Consider the following 17,447-nt stretch of genomic DNA (forward strand, 5'->3'; position numbering starts at 1 on the left):
TGGCTCAATATGAGCTTCACTCATTATTTTTCATATCCCCTCAAAATGAAGCATTAATTAATGTGCTGGTCTTCCTAAGAGCAACAAGAGCATTTGACCTATAGATCTTAATGACCTACCTCGTAAAGTCCTTCTGTGATATGAGGGAGATTGAAGAAGCCCTATGTATACCCCGCTGGGCTTTCAGGGGGCCAATTAAGGTTTCATGATGTTCTCCACTGTGACTCCAGTGAGTAGTGTTGTCGTGGGAAGGCACTGACCAAATGCCCAAACGCAGCTCCTTTAGCGTATCTGAAATGTAGGAGAGAACAAGACCAAAACCAAAGGGAGAATCGGTAAGAACTTAGAATTAAGTTATGTATCTTATATCTAAAGAAAATGGTAGAGTGGGTAAATTGACATTTACATTTCTTAGAATTTTCCATGTGGTGGTTAAGGTCAGACGGGCTTCAGTCCCGCAGCCCTTCAAGGGCCTGCCCACAGCGCCCTCAGTGGCGATTTCCTGGAGATTCCTTGCTGTTGTGCGAGGAATCCTAGTGACAGTCTCACACCTGTGCCGAGGATAGGACTGTCCTCCTTGTGTTAATAACCTCAGGCCTGGAACAGTCTCCTTTTGTGCCTGGGTGATGAGGAAAGGTCGTGTTTCGGAACAGGCCTTTCATGTGGCCCACAGGGAGGCCAGTCAGAAGCTGCAGTGGGAAGGCAAAGGCACGGCACCATCCTGCTTCTTGAGGCAGGACAAAGAGGAGCCCAGGCATCATCAGCTTCCCAACATGCACCTGCCCACAGGACACGGGTGTGAGGGCACAGATCCGAAGCCACATGGTGACCTAGGGAGGGATGGGGTCTACCCAGCACTAATGTGACTTACAACATGGAATCCCCGCTCCTGAGTCATGGCAGTGGTCCCTGTGGGATGCGGTGGCATGCACTGAAATGGCGTGGCTCTGTATCAGGACTGCACCCCATCTCAAGTTACCTGAGCAAGGGAAGGAAGGACAGGGAAAGAGATGGCGCCTGGGGCCGAAGCCAAGGAAGGAACTTAGGGTTTGGAATTGTAGTTTTCCTTTGCCTCTTCATGGCCCCGTCCTGAGACATACTGTTCCCCTGATGGGGAGAGACCCAGAATCACATTCTACAAACTCCAGAGAAAAGAGAAAGTATCCCCAGCCCGCCTGTGTGAGTCACGTTCCTGTCCCTGGGATAAAATTCCCAGCCCCTGCAATTTAGAGGAGAAGCATCTTCAACTCACAGCGTCTGTGGGTTTAGTCCATGGGTGGAGAGGAGCATGGCCAGGAAGTAGAGAGGGGGTAGAAGCCAGGGGCAAGGAAATACCCTTCCAGATCGTGCCCCCTCAACCATCTCTTTCAAGTAGACTCTACCTCCTAACAGCAGTCAGCCAGGAATTCATCAGTGGATGAGCAGCACCTTCCATGATACACTCACCTTCCAAAAGCCCTACTACCTCTGAGTGCATGAGACTTTAGGGCATCTATTAGATCTAAGCCATCCCACCCCGCCCAAGCCCAGCTTCCGTATAGCAGCCCCAGAGAGGGACTGTGATTGGCCTTGCCTGGTCACATGCAACCCTCTTGGACTTCGGTAGTAGCACTGATTATGATTGGATGGCCAGCATCAGGTAATCACCTTGGGAGTGAGATGACACGTACCTGTGAGTAACAGCCTCATCAAAACTATATGGCAGGAACCCACAGGAAACAGGCACCAACCAGAAGAACCAAAGCCCCACAAGGGGGTGCGTGCCAAGCTGCTGCTTCCTTCACTGCTGCCATGGCAGGTGGACCGCCCACCTGCCTGTCTGCACCTGTGCCTAAGTGTGAGCCCCTGAAATGTGAGAGTCCACATTGAAATGCATTGTAAGTGTGAAATACACATTGGATTTAGAAGGTTGCATAGGAAAAATAAAGAATATAAAGTATCCTATTCATATTTTTTAGTGTTTGTTCCATATTGAAATACTATTTTACATATGTTGGGTAAAATAAAATCTCTGATGTTACTCTTTTGAATGTTGGTTCTGGAGATTCTAAGTTACATATGTGTCTGGCTTTCTGTTGCTCCTAGCAGCCTAATTCTAGATGGGGCTCACATTTCTGTCTCAGGGGTATTCATATGGCAAAGCCCACATTAATCTTCAAGCCTGTTATCCCCTGGGTCATGTGCTTTTGTTTCCCTTGAGTTACGTCTTCAAGTCTCCTGGTTGAGTGTTGAGGGATTCCTATGAATGAGTCATCCTTTGCCCTTTATGATCCCTACACAAAAGTCTTCAACTTTCATAGTTTGCCTCACAAAGCCTAGACTGTGGGTACAGCTGGAACCACCTCAGATTCAAGAACAGGTATGTTATGGTTCGTGTCTAAATGCCCCACCCAAAGCCTCATGCAGAGGTCATAGGTGGAACTTTTTGGAAGTGGCTGGATCTAGGGTGTGTGGTGCTGGCATGAAGGGTGCCCCACCCTGGGTGTGAGTGTGAGAGACAGAAAGAGGCCTGCTGCCATCACTTGCTGCTTTGCCTCCCACCCACAATGAACTGGTCTCCGCAGTCCCCTCTACCAGGCCACCCTTGGAGCCCACTGATTATGGACTGAAACCTCCACCATCTGTGAGCTCAAGAAACCTTTTCTCCTTTAACTTGAGGTATTGGGTATTTTGTCAAAGCAACGAGAAAAGTACTAAGACCAGGTGACTTGCAGGTGTTATAGCCTACAGCAGTGGTGGCGAACTTACAGCATGCATGCTGCAGCAAGCTGTTTATAGCACTGAAAGCTCCACAAGGTTTGCCACCACTGGCCTATGGGACCTCACGCATGGATTCCCATCAGTGAGACAGCACAGCTCCATTGCAGCCACCAGCATCCAGGGCTCCTTGTCTTGGTTCTCAGGGAGCTTCCATCCTTCCTTGTGGTCTGCGCCATGCAGTGGGCTAAGTACTGGGAATTCCACAGTGAGCCAAGCAGGCCCTTTCTCCAAATTCCTGGGGCTGGCGGCCTCAGGCAGCAGTTTCTGCTTTCCCTCGCAGCTGGCCAGTCCCTGGCTCGAAACCAGCTTCCCCTAAACTGTCTCAGGAAAAGCCCGCTGCCTAGGACAGAGGGTCTCCAAAGAGCTCAGCTTGGATGGAGAAGGGGAGGACAGGGCTGGCGGTCCCCGCTGCTCCTTCCTGAAGGGCTCCTCCAAGAGCCAGGTTCTAAATAAGCCTTCCCTCCAGACACGTTCCATTTATCTCGCCCTCCGATAATACCTTTGGATTGGATGGGTTATGGCTGAAATTCCTACTTAATCAGGCAAAATCAAGGAGCTTTGCCTGGAATTGACATATTGAGGGAAATACATCCAAAGACAAAACCAAAACAGCAAATGGATTCAGCTCTGCCTGGCTTCTTAGGAATATCCCTCCAGAACATGCAGGAGGTGTCAAGTCATTCTATGACCTGGTGAAAGTCAGGCAGGACTGCAAATTAGGGTGTCTTCTAAGTGTACGTATTCATTTTGCTTGCTAATTACGCATCGTTCTTTTCTGAATCAAGCACATAGTTCATGTTGGCTGCTATTTCCTGAAGCGATTGCCCACATTCCTGGCAAAGGTTGCCGATGCTGCGTGCTCTCTCTCCTTTCTCATGAGCCCCTGTCCACAACGGGGACCCAGTTACGGGACCCCATCTTACCCGCCAGAGGAACACGGGAGAAGGATCCTTCGACAAGCATTTAAATTCATTCCATGTGTATCCCCTAAATGGAACTAAATCAGTGAAGACTCAGGGTGGAGCGGAAAAAAGAAAACATTTTCCCAATTTGCCTTTGATGCTTTCAAATTGGTTTTTCAAAATCTGATGTTTTTAAAGAAAAGATGTTGAAAAGAACAGATTTAAAGCTACACAGAGGCTCTGAGTGTAACCCGCTGCCTGTCAGCTTAACAGTGAGGAAATTGGAAGCAGCACAGAAAGAATGTGTGTTGGCGGGGGAGTGGGGCAGGGGCTGGCGGTGAATCATAATCGCTGTGAATCAGAAGGAAGCATGTGCGGGGCCGGGGGGACGAGCCGTGAGAAGAGGGAGGCGTGTGGGTCCTCTCGGCCCTGCACTGCTGCGCCCTGCCTTTGCCCATCTAGTAATGAGAACTTTAAAGTCTTACGGCGGGCCGCTAGCCAGCGCCTGGGTGGATCAGTGGGAAGGCGGTGGGGAGTGGTGGGTGCATCTTTGCCGGAGTAAAGCGCAGATATCCCAGGATGACTAGGGGGAAATGACAGGATGTCCGAGCACAAGCTTAAGATACCGTCATGCCCTGGCGTCCCCTGAGGCTTCCGTTTCTTATAAACGTCTGCTGAGACTCTCTGGGTACAGGTGGCAGGGACATAGAAATAAAACCGTCAGCGCCAACTCCCATCAGCTCCTAATGGAGGGAGGCAGACAGAGACAGGACTGCCCGTGTGGCGGCTGCCCTTGGGTGGAACCATTGGGCTTCCTGGGCTCATCCAGGTGGGGCGGGACACTGATACCAGAACTCTGATATCAGCCAGGTGGGGTTGCCAGGGAGGTTTCTAAGGCAAAAGGCCACTGTCTAGACGAGGGAGAGCTGAGGCTGAGCTGCTGGGGTTTCGGGGAGCTGCACCCCTGCACACCCCAGCTGGGGCCGCAGCAAGTGCATCTGTGCATCCATCCTGAGCCTGCTCCAGGCAGGCCACGCTTCACGCTGCAGCTCCGCTTTCCTGTTGCGTCCAGCAGGAGTCTCTGCTGTGTCCCGCAGGAGCACAGCTGTGTGCGTGTCGGTGCCGGGTCCCCCTTGTCCTCCCTGAGCGCACACAGCCGCCTCGTGCTGAAGAATAAGCACATTGTCCTACTCTGTGCGTGTGGCCATTCTAAGGTACAGGCAGGTTGAAAAACTGGTTCTAAAACAGCCTCTTCTTTAGGAATTGGGAAGAAAACTTTGATACTTAAAGAAATCATGCGGGGTTTTGATTTTTGTTGTTTTATTTTCTGGTGCTGGGGAGGGAACTCATGCCTGCTGGGCAAGCCCTGTGCCTCTGAGACGCGGCCAGGTCCTAGGGCAGGTTTCCAAAAAGATGCAGCGTCCAGGTCATGAGTTTGTTTCCATCCGAGGCTTCAACCAAGACAGGGAAGTGAGAGGAAGGGGAGACCATGTGCTGTTTTCCTCTACATCATTCCCTCTCACTACAGAGGCCACAGGTTGCCCAGGTCAGGCTCTGTCTTTAGGGAGCAGGTGCTCCCCACATTTAAAATGACATCAAGGAGGACCTGGAGGGAGGAAGTGGTTTGTGGGGCTGGCAGGTGGTGGTAGTGGTTAGACTTGAATTTGAATCTCTTGCTTTCCTGTTTATTGAGTCTTCTCTCTCTCCCTCTCCCTCCCTCCCTCCCTCCCTCCCTCCCTCTTTCTCTCTCTCACTGTCCTCTGCTTTATAGCTTTAAAAACTGCAGAGACAATATTTGGTGCATGCAGGGTGATATAGTGGCGGCACACGCATGTACTGCCAGTGCTGTGGGAGGCTGAGGCAGGAAGATCACAGGTTTAAGCCCAGCCTGAGCAACTTCGTGAGACTCTGTCTCAAAATAAAAAATGGGGTAGGGATATATTTCAGTGTAAAGCCTCTGGGTTCAATCCACAGTACCACATCAATGAGTCAGTAACAGAAACACACTACTTCCAAAATACATTCTTGCTTATATTACTTCAATCTCGTCCTAAAGCGGGGAAAGCACTGTACAAACTAAAATTTGGCTGGGTGGGTACCTATTTCTCATTCTCTGTGTGCCTCTGTCTTTATGAGCTGGTGTAGATAGGGCTGGAAGTTAGGCATGCTGATCCTGGAGCTGTTCTGGAGAAGGTGGTGGAGAGCCCAGGACTGCACATAAAAATTAATTACAGAAAAGAAGTACATCATTAATGTCAGACCTCACAATAGGTCCCAGTGTGACTATTATGTGAAATTAATTACTCTCTACTTCACTTTTTCAAAATCATCTTCTCTGTACTATGGAAATAGTCCTAATTACCGACATCAGTTGTTGTAAGTGCTTAAGGGTCATCGTTTTACGAGGCAGAGTACCTGTTCTGTTTACTCGGATTTAAATATAGCGGCCCTGCCCTCCGTGGGGGGTAATTACCCTGAAACAGCAATGTGTGCGGTAAGGCTGAGTAAGGTTGCATGATCAAGGTCTTGAGAAAATCGGGTGTTGGAGAAAAATAATCAAATCCATTAGTTTGCCATTGAAAAACCACTACCTCCAAGAGAGGAAGCCAGGTCAAGTCTCCACAGTTGAAATCCTTTTTCCAGTCTTTTTTGCTTTTTAAACTAAAATTGGGTCTTGGCCCTGGGAGCTGAAAGTGAAGGAAGAAAGCAGAACTCAGCTTACAGGCTCATGAGGGAGACGGGGACAGTTACCCAGCCCCGGTGTGGAACATCACCTTGTGACAGGGAATTTTATCCAGTCTAGGGCAAAGGGATGCCTTTATGAAGTGACATTTAAACTGAGACCCCAATAGTGGGGAGGGGGTTAGGAATCAAGAATGCACAGGGCGCAGGGAGCCCTCTCCAAACACACAGAAGAGAAGATACAAACGTCTTGGGGCTGGGGTGCAGCTCCCTGGTAGAGCACTTGCCTGGCACGCACTCAGGACCCTGGGTTCAAGGCTCAGCCCTGCAGAAAAACAGCGACCAACCTAACAACAACAAAAACCACCTGGAGCAGAGAAGAAGAAGAAATGTGACTTGAGGGTGGTTGAAATTACAGGAGGGACAGGTTACCAACATCATTTTGCTATAAGTGCAGTCAGAAAGTAGTGGTCGGGTCCTCGGCCAGTTGGTTTTAACTTTTCAAAAATGATTTCCAATTTAGGGAAAAGTTGCAAGAACAGTAGCTTTCTCAGACCTTTCATGAAGAATTCCTGTTCAGATGCGGTCACACTTGCCTTACCATACTCAGTTATATACACGTTAGTGCTGGTCACTAAGCCATTAGAGGGAGAGGTGCAGCGAGAATGTGGAACGCTGCCTGATCCACATGGTAGCACAGTGCTGTGATCAAAGAAGACAGCTAACGCGGGACAGAATTGCCTGCTAATCCCCAGTTCCCTTGCCCCAAGAGATCTAGGGTCCCTCCAGGGCCCCACATTTCATTTAGTTGTCTTGTAGCGTTAGTTTCTTCCACATGGGACAGTTCCTAAGTCTTCATTTGTTTCCATAACCCAGACACATTGGAAGATTGCAGGCCATTTACTGTATAGAGCACTCAGCAGTCAGGTTTGTCCAGTGTCTGCTTGTGATTAGCTTCAGATTAGATCATTTGGGCAGGAGGACCACAGAGGGATTCAGCCTATCAGGAGGCCACGCTGGTCGCATCCATCCCTTGTCCGCCCAGCTCTGCTCTGAACTATTTTTTTCTTTTAATGAGTCGGTATCTCATGGGAGATATTTTGAGATTACATAAATACACCGTTTCTCAAGTCTTCGCTCACTAGTTTTAGTAGCCATTGATGCTTCCCGCTTGAAACACCATGACTGTAGTGGTTGGAATCTCTACCCCGTGTCCTCCCTTCTGTGAGTACTAATTGGCAGGCTGCTTGAAGGGGAGCTTCCTCCTCCTATTCATTCACTCACCGTGCCTGTAGGCACAGGAGTCAGGACTTACAGGTAGAGAGCCAGGCTGGGGAGGAGACATTCCTGAGAAGGGTAAAACGAGAGCCCACACCCGTGCACCCATCTGCAGTGTGGAATGGGGCCTTTCTGAGTGGAATACTGTGTCCTTCAACTTCTATCCTGCCTTATTTTCCTTTTGCAACACTTGGCAAGCACTTGGCATTTTCACAACAGATTTAAAAGCCTTGGGGCATGTTTTCTGCCCAAGGGTCTGGCCCTTGATCGTGTCAAGCAGTGTAAACAGATTAGTTCTCTGCACCCTCCCATGATTGCCTAACCCCAGCACACCAGGGGAGATGTCAACAGTATCTGTCACATGTGAATGTTCAGAGATCTGCACTGAACAATGCATGTGAAGAACAACAAGCACGTATGCACGTGTGTGTATATGCGTGCACTGCATGTGTATATGCACTACTTATTTGCCATCAAAAAATACATTGCCAAAGTTAAGACTGATAAAAGCTTGTTTGAAACAGACGATACATAAAAGTAAATTATGATGAGGATGCTGTACCCATGGCATCCCCTCAACTCAGTGGGTAAAAGGAAAAGAATAGAAGCATAGGTCTCAGTTGAGAAAGATGCTATGGTTTGAATGTGTCTCCCAAAGGTTTATGCGTTGGAGCCATACCCTCTGGTGGGACAATCTTGAAGAGGTGGCTCCTTGTGCAGGTGGTTACGTCATGGTGGCTTCGTCTTTGGGAGCAATTAATGATAGTCTCAGTAGGTGAGTTAGTTCCCACAAGAGCAGATTGTTGTAAAGCAAAGCCACCCCCACGTTTGGGTCCTTCTGCACACAACTGGCTCCCCTTGCACTTCTCTACCATGTTGTGATACAGCCAGAGGGGGCTCACTAGAGGCCGAACGTCTTGGGGCCGCCTGATCTTAGAAGTTCAGGCTCCAAAACTGTTAAGTTACGTAAATCTCTTTTCTTTACAAAATATCCAACTGTGTATTTTGTTAGACCAGCAGAAAATGTATTAATCCAGGAGACCAGAGTCAGAACCGCTGCTAAGGAGATTGAGAATCCACATCTTGATTTTGTCACCCAAGACGTGCTCCTGAGATCGACGTAAAGAAAGAGATCTGGCTTTCATGCACTGCGTTCAGTCATCTCAGTGGATATGGATTTGTTGGTTTTGGCATTTTGGGTAATGTTTACTGGGTTACTTTGCCGCTAAATCAGAAACAGCTGATGCTTATGGGGTTGTTTTTAACTTCTGCTTTTGTCTGGAAAGCTAAACTGGGAGCTTTCAATGCCTCTTAGTTTCATTTTTATTTTAAATCAAGGTCTGGCATTCACTGTACCCTGGCAGTGTGAGAAACCAGATGGAAAGCCAGTGCGTGGCCAGGGCTTGTCCCAGCAGCAGGGTGGCAGCAGGGTGGGCAGAGCTGCAGGTCACGGTGTACAACACACAGCCCCTGTCCCCACCCTGCACTCCCCCGTTACCACCTTCATGAATCTTCGGTAGACTAGAAGAGATTGCCAAGTTCGTCCAGATAGTCAAAATATCTCCCACAAGATACTGACTAATCAAAAGAAAAAAATATTCAGAACAGAGCCGGGCAGATAAGGGATGGATGTGACTGGTGCGGTCTTCTGATAGGCTATGTCCCTCTGTGGTCATGAGCTGACATCTGACAAGTGTGCAGTAAACATAGTTTTTCCAGCAAGTCAGAACCCTCCTGCTCCTTTTACTCCCCACCTATGACATGTGTAAGCTATGGCTTTAACTACAAGTTCCATGGGGGGAAGTGCAGACCACCTCAGCTACTCTTGAGTGCTTCCTTTCATGGGGTCATTGCATACACCTCCTATTTTAGGTCCTCCCTGTACTAACTCTTTAGTCCCCACATGACTCTTTACTTAACCTTTTAGCAGCTATTAGTAAAAGCTGCTTTTAAAGCAAGTAGTGAAATGATATTATTGGGTCACAAGGAAGTAAATCCAGCCACATGACGGGTGGCATCCTCCGGATGAGGGAGGATGTGTATTCACTTCTCTATCAGAGACGTAACCCATGTACAGCAGTGTAATAATGGTGTCCACAGTTGTCTGGGGACTCTGATGCCTCTAAAAGCCTACCTTGAAATAGTACAGCCCCAGAAGAAAAGAGGGAGCAGAGATGACTAGCCTATAGCTACTTGTCACTTAACACAGTGGACATTTATCGAAGGTGTTTGAGGGCTACATGCAGGTAATGTGATGTTCATGACCAGCCACAACAGCTCTATTCAAGCAGAAGCGGGCAGAGCTCCACACACCGCTTCCTGTCCCACTGTTTGATGGTGGTTGGTGAATAGATTGGTCGGTTGGTCCGTTGGTTTGATGAGAACTCCATGCAGTTACCCAAGAGCCGTTTTCTCCATTACTGATTGTATCTCAAAGGCACAACCCTGGAAGGTAGAAGGAATCTCCTGTGGGTAGCTGTTCTACCCATGAGCCCTCAGGTCTGTTCCTGTGTTGAGTGTCCTGTTTGCTTTGTCAGTACACTAGCGAGTATGAAGCCCATTTCTAGCTTCTGATGAGAGTACATCTGATGGGTCAGGATGGCATGTGAATAACTTTAAACAGCTTTTCCATCTTTTCTGCTACTAGTTTAAACAGGAATGAGAAATTGTGGATGCTTTATAGTTGCATATCTGAATACAGCTGAGTCATTTTCACACAATGGTGATAAAATATTTTTTGTGCAAACATTTTATCTAGATCATTTGGCCATTGTTATTTTGGTCTCTTCCCTCTCTGAGTTCTAGGTCCCCTATTATGTATGCAATCCATGTAGAATTCCTCGAATTCCATTTCACAGTGTGATTATTGCTGTACATGTCCCTCTTTGTCATAGACAGTATCCTTTATGAAAGCAAGCACTGAACCCAAAGCACACATTAATTTGCTTCACTGCCAAATCTGAGCTAAAAATAATTCACTTAGGAATTGCCTGAAATGAATGAATGAATGCATTTCTACCACATGGTTGTGTTAGTCAGCTTTCTGTTACTGTAAGTATATGTGATAACATATAAAGAAAGAAGGTTTATTTGGCTCACGGTTTTGGAGGTTACAGTTTATGGTTGATGGGCTCCATTGCTTTTAGGCATGTAAGGCAACATATCATGGCAGAGGGCATGTGGTAGAGGAAACCATTCACCTGAGGGCCAGGATACAAATCAGAGAGAGGAAGACACCAGGGTCCCACAATCACATTTCTTTGGACGGTACAAATAATTGTGAACCAAGGTGGGATATCTTTTATCTGCTCTGGTTTGCCAGTTGTCTGTAGGGAAAAGGGATCATCTGAACATCAGAATAACTTTATATATTTATTGTTTTAATCACTTATCAAATTCCCTTAAATTCTAAACCCAGTAGTTCATCAAGATAAAATATTAGGAGTATATCCAAGTGGTCCATAAAATTCCTTAATATTTTCCAAAATAGTGTGATATAAGAAGATTCTGTGCTTGCTAGGATGGTTCAAATAAAGTCTCTACAACATGAAATGGTGATGAGATCTGAATTGACTTCCCATTTGGTCAGCCAAAGACTCCCTGGAATCAGCAACCCCAGGACAGCCCCAAGGGAGAACTCGTGTGAAGTGTCTGGCTTGGAAATTGGAGCCATTCCTGAGGCACAAGCAAAATGGTATTGAAAATGGTCACCAAGGCTTTTGCATTACTCGTACTACCCAACCAAAAAATGTGACACAGTACTCCCATAGTCCCTAAAGAAACTACTGAGTTCTTATTTCAGTGGCAGTGGCAGTGTTTGTCACCAAGGATTTGTGATGAGTATGTGAAGCAGCAGTTCTCAAACTGGTTGATCTTAGGAGCCTTTTACAATACTAAAAAGTATTGAGAATCCAAGGAGTTGTTCTTTATATGGGCCATATCTATGTTTATCATCTTAGAAATCAGACCTGAGAAAATTTTTATTAATTCACTTTAAAATAATAAGTGCATTGTTTTAATACAAAAATAATAAACAGTGTTTCCCAAAGCAGTATGATTTAGCAAGAAGAGTGCATTGCTTTACTTTTGGCAAATCTCTTTAAGGGCTGCCTTCCCAGAAGGCAAATATTACAATCAGTAACCACTGGAGAATTCCACTGTACATTTGTGAGAAATTGAGATTGAAAAAGACAGTGTCTTCATATTATGATAAAAGTAGCTTTGACTTCGTAGACTCCTGAGAATGGTCATATGTACTCCAAGGGTCACCAGACTACTCTATAGAAAATGCTAACATGGAGTCATTAATTGAGCCAGAATGTTTTTGGACCTAAGAATCCTGAACCAACTAAAACTCTGCTCTCTGTGCCAGCATACTGGGAGTCCATGGAAGGATGTTGTTCTGCCTGCCCAAGCTGGTGTGATCCCTGAGACAGATGTTCCATCTTTCTTCTGTTCTCTGGGCACAACTTGGCCTTAGAGCCCTGTGTCTCATCCCAGTGTTTCCCACACATGGCTGCCCTTTGGTCAGTTCCTGATTCACTTGGTTCTCTGACCAGTAACTACTGGCTTGGGTAACCAAGTCACACCAATCACACCACCATGTCTTCTCATTAAAATAAGAAGGTAAGCTCAATAGAAGAACAATATCCAAAAACCCAACCCTGTGACCCCTCTCAGAGAAGAGTTTGGAAAGGGGGCAGTTGCATGTGCCTGAAGCGATTGCCAGGTACAAGGTCCTGCTCCAGGAGGCAGGAGGTCCTGCTCCACTGAACTTAAGGACAGATGCTGACTTGGGTAGCAAGGGGACTCCTGTTTGGACCGCATGCTTGGTCCTCTGGAAGCCCACGCCTGCAACAGTGCTACGGATGGAGGCTTTAAGCTGCCTCCAGCTAGCACTGTTCATAAGCCACCATGCTTGCCTGGACTCAGCCCCATGTCTCCGCTCTTAGCCTGACTGCCCGGTGTGAGCCGCCATCCCTACATCCGGGTTCACTCAGCTCTTCCCCCTTGCCCCCTAGCCTGCTGTCTGAGCATGCGCCCTGCTAGACCCTAGCTGTGCATTCCTGAGGCCAGGAGACCGGAACCAGAAGAACCATTGGACAAAGGATGACACCAGAGTAGGGGAAAAGGGACCAACCCACCAGTACAAAGGGTTCTTATCCCTCTTCTGCTTTTCTTCCTTGACACTGCTAACAGTCTGTCTAGAACCAGCTGCTCACGAGTCACTTCTTTACTGTATCACTTCATCCCCTTCCCTGTAAGCAATGCCAGCGAAGTAGAGCCGACTTCATTTTTCTTTTATCCATGCGCCTTCTGCTCCCCCAGCCGTCTCTGCCCCCAGCATCAAAGCACCTCTGCCCAACAGTCTCATATGGGGTGAAGCTGGCCGGTGACCCAAGTGATTTCCTTCCGAAGCTCATGTCCGAACCTGAATGCGGTTGCCCAGGTTGCTCACTTGCAAGTAGAACAGATGTCACGGAATATTAGGAACCGTTAGTGTCACAGGAGAGCCAAGAGAACATCTAATAATAACGCAGCATCTTCATTTATCCGCTTGATTATTTAGAAATGTCTATTGTGTGCTGTTCTGTGCCAGACGGGCACATTTGTGAAGAAAAAAAAGGAAGATTTGTACTGGAATTGTCCTGACATTAGAGCCAGTAAGAAACCGTCATCCAAACTTCTGGGCAAAATGAATCTTTTGTCTGGATTCTCAGCAGCCGTTTTGGATGTCGTAGTTTCTGTAGTACTTATTTGCTGTTTCTTTAACTGCTCCGCCTGAGCAGGGAGCCGAGCGTAAGTTGGGGAAAGCAGTGCGTATTCTCCTTGGTGACATAAGGCACACCATTATTGACAGGTTAGTTCAGTTTTTCTAGTTAATATCTGGTCACTCAACACCTCGTTGAATTTGAAATACTTACTCCAAATCTTCTGTTAAGAAAACTGAAAACTAGTCTGCTCCTATGAGAATGCCTATCCTCCTGTTATTAGATGCAGTATCCGTACGTGCCCACTAGCTCCGTGCCGCTGAGTTTAGGAAGCTCATCGTGGAGCTCCCTCAGGTGTCAGCGGTGAGGTACGTCAGAGTGGCTGTGGTGGTCACAGTCACTCCTTGATGTTCAGTGCATTTTTGTTTATAGTTTTTGTGGCTGTATTACTAGGCACAAACTGTACCGGTTCAGAGTAAGGTTTTTCTTCGAGTGAGTTGAAATTTCTACCCTTATCCTATGACCTTCTTTTATTTCTAAATTATGCCTTAAAGATTTGGTATTTGTCCCACTTTTTCTGTTTTGTTTTGGGTTTTTTACCCACTTTTTCTGCCTTCTTTTGGGTTGTGAATTCTTTATTTCTTTGGGGCTTTTTGTTTTGTTTTGTTTTTTTGAGACAGGATCTCAGTATGTAGTTCATGCTGGTCTTGAACTCACTATGTAGCCCAGGTTGAGGTGATCCTCCTGCCTCAGCCTTCGGAGTGCTGGTATTACAGATGTGCACCACCATGCCTGGATGGATTATTCTTTTTCATTAACTGATATTCTCTATGCTTCTTATTTTAATAGTTACCCCAGGATTTTAACATGAATACTCAAAGCTCAATATTAATATTTTTCCTCAAAAAAATTACAGAGTCCTTGGAGTGATTTATTACTTACATGCTATTGTTACCAAGCATTCTTTAAAATAAACCACTGTGTCTTTCCTCACCATTTCTTCTTGTTCTCAGAGCCTCATCTGGAATAATTTCCCTTTGGCAGAAGGGTACCTTTTAGAACTTATTTCAGTGAGAGCTTGTTAGTGGTTAAAAACTTTCAGCAAAAGTATCTACTTTACTTTTATTCTTGAAAGGTACTCTGGCACTGCTTTCTGGCTAACAAATTTAGCATGATAGTTACAATCTCAGCATAGTAAAGTATTACAGATGATCCTTATAATAGGGCTCTATTTGAATAAGCCCATCATAAGCTGAAGATACCATGAATATGTAACATACACCTAACTTACTGCACATCGAAGCTCAGTCCAGCCTGCCGTAAAGCTGCTAAGAGCACCTCACTTAGTCCACAGTCAGACAAAACCATCTGACACGGGCGTATTTTATAACAAAAGATTGCACATCTCACACGCTGTGTGGAAAATTGTACAGAAGCTGAAAAACAGAATGGTTGTATGGATGGGTTTTCACAGCATCACAAACACAATAAATTGTAAGTTGAACCATGGTGAGCTGGGGACCATCTCTGTCCCAGTCGCTGGCTTCTGTCATTGTCTCTGTAAAGTCGGCTGCCAGTCCAGCTGCTGGTCAAGGCCTCTGGCTGCATTTATGGCAGTGTCTCTGTCTTTGATAGTCTGCAGTTTCATGGTGATTGTCTCTAGCAGGTGAGAAGTGTTTGTTCTTCCTGGGACATTGGACTTTGTGAATCTAAGGACGTGGTATTTTAAAACGAACTTTGGAGATTTTTCTTTTGAAGTATGTCCCATTCCTCATTTTCCCTAATATTTCTTACTAGAGCTCTAGTTTCATGTGTGTTATATCACCGTCTGTTAAACCTTATTTTCCCGTGTCTCTTCCCATTTTTATTTTCCATCCTTTGTCTCTATGCTCTGCAATATGGATAATTTCTTGTGATCTAGTTTAAACTTTACCACCTGTGTCCCAACTTAATTTTAGCCAGTCTCCTCTGTTTTTAAAATTTAAATTATTATATTCTTATTCCAGAGATTCTTATATTTTTTCTTTTGCAAACTTCTAAAATTGCATGGTGTTAACTTTTTAGGACAATCTTTTGTTCCTTGCTTTTGTTTTTCAAGCTTCAATCATGTTAAACATACTTATTTTATAGTCGATGTCAGATCCTCCCAGTCTGAAGCCATTGTGAATCTGGCTTTGCTCTCTTGTTTCTGCCGGATCTCACTCCTGTGTCCTTTTTCCTTGACAGCCTGTGGATCTTGACAGGGCCCATGTTCCTTGGAAGTTCATCTGTGAGCATTTTTGAAGCTTTTTTCCCATGCCTTAAAACCGTGGTCAGCAAACTGCCACCTGTAAGACTGCATTCCATCCATTGCCTAATTGTTTAAATAAAGTTTTATTGGAACACAGCCATGCCCACTTGTAGTTTCTTTGGCTACCTTCCCACTATAATGACTCACAAAACTGAAAACACCATCTCTTCCCTTACAGGAAGAGTTCACAGCCCTGCCCAAGGCCCTATGCAGGTCTGTTCACCTCTCCAGCTGTTCCCCTCAGACACCTGCCTCCAGGCCTTTCCCCTCAGTGACCACACCATCACCTTCCCAGCTCCAGCACTGCTCCTCTCAGGGCTGCCCCCTGGTCAGGAGGGTCTTGTGAGACACTGGAAATATGTCTTGGATGTTAAAGGACAATTAGTAGCTTGCCGTGGGAAACTCTTACTTCATTGAGGCTATTTATAAATTTCTTCTGCCAAAGAAGTTTCTAGAACCTAGAGGCCATCTTCAGTGATGTGACTTCATTGAGTTTTTATTGCCTCATTCTATAGCTGGGCACTGGGTGAGCATCCCAGAAAGATCTATTCTCTTGTCTGCTCACTCTACTCACCCAAGACCCAGCCTGCATGTCCAGGAGGACATCCCTGGCCCCTACACTACAGCACCTTGCTGCTTCTGTGTTATTCTGTGAGAACTCTATCTGTGTAGTACATCAAGACCAATTCCATTAATCTGCTTTGCTATTTAAACTCGTAGCCTGTGTTCCAAAAGCACCAAGGATATATATACTGGTTCAGAGCATGAAAGCAGTAATGGTTAAAAGGATGCTGTATTAGCCAGCTGTCCTGTTGCTGGACATAGTACGCAACACTCACAGTCTAAAGGACAGGTTTCATTTGGCTCTTGTTTTAAGGGGATTCAGTCCATAGCCCATTGGCTCCAAGGCAGAAACATCATGGCAAAAGGGCATGGTTCGTGGTGGCTGGGAAGCAGAGCAGGAGGAAGGCGCCAATGAGGAAGGGACAAGGGACCAGATATAGTATCAAAGGGCACGCCTTCCTAACCCACCCAAACACACCCATAAGTGTCTCCCCTCAGTGGCTCCCAAGCCAATCAAGTTGACACAATCAAGCTTAACCCTCACGCATACCAATAAAAATCTCTTTGAGAAGACAGTAAAGATACCAATTGCAAGAATTTTGCAGTAGGTCTCATTTTCACAAAACAATGTGAAATCTCACAAGAGTACTATATATAAGCGTATGACTTTTTAAAAACCTGTCTCCAAATTGCACAGTTAATGGAAACAGGCATACAAAATACCACCCCAAATAGATACCCAGCTATACTGTCTTTTCAACCTCTGTCATTTCTCCTCTCCTTTACATTTTGTATCATTTTACTTTATTTTTGCCATCTGTAAAAACGTTTCCTAATGATGGTATTAGAAAATACTCCATTTTGTGATAATTCAGTGAGGTTCGTGGGCAGGCTGGGTTGGACCAGAACGCAGGGTCGCTGGTCTTCCATGTGGACTGGTGTGGACCAGGGTGGACTGGCTGGCCGAGCTCAGCTGTCCCTATCATACCCCTTGTCCAAGTCTTCTGACATCTTCCTGCCATTGTGACCTCTGTCCCTTCACAGCCCCCGGGACAGATATGTCTTCGCATTTCTTTGAACCTGAAAAGTGGGAGAAGATTGGGAAGGCCTTTCCTCAGCAGCTGGCAGTTTCAGAAGTTTCAGACGTATAATCAACTCAATTATCCAGCAAGCAGGGAAGGGGGATAAGGGAGTAAGACGCACAGGATGCAGTGGGAAAAGATGAGTCCAATCCCATTTGCTGTACCCTGAGCACACAAC

This window comes from Chinchilla lanigera, unplaced genomic scaffold (genome assembly GCF_000276665.1).
Source record: "Chinchilla lanigera isolate Chin_1 unplaced genomic scaffold, ChiLan1.0 scaffold00069, whole genome shotgun sequence".
In the NCBI taxonomy this organism is placed as follows: domain Eukaryota; kingdom Metazoa; phylum Chordata; class Mammalia; order Rodentia; family Chinchillidae; genus Chinchilla; species Chinchilla lanigera.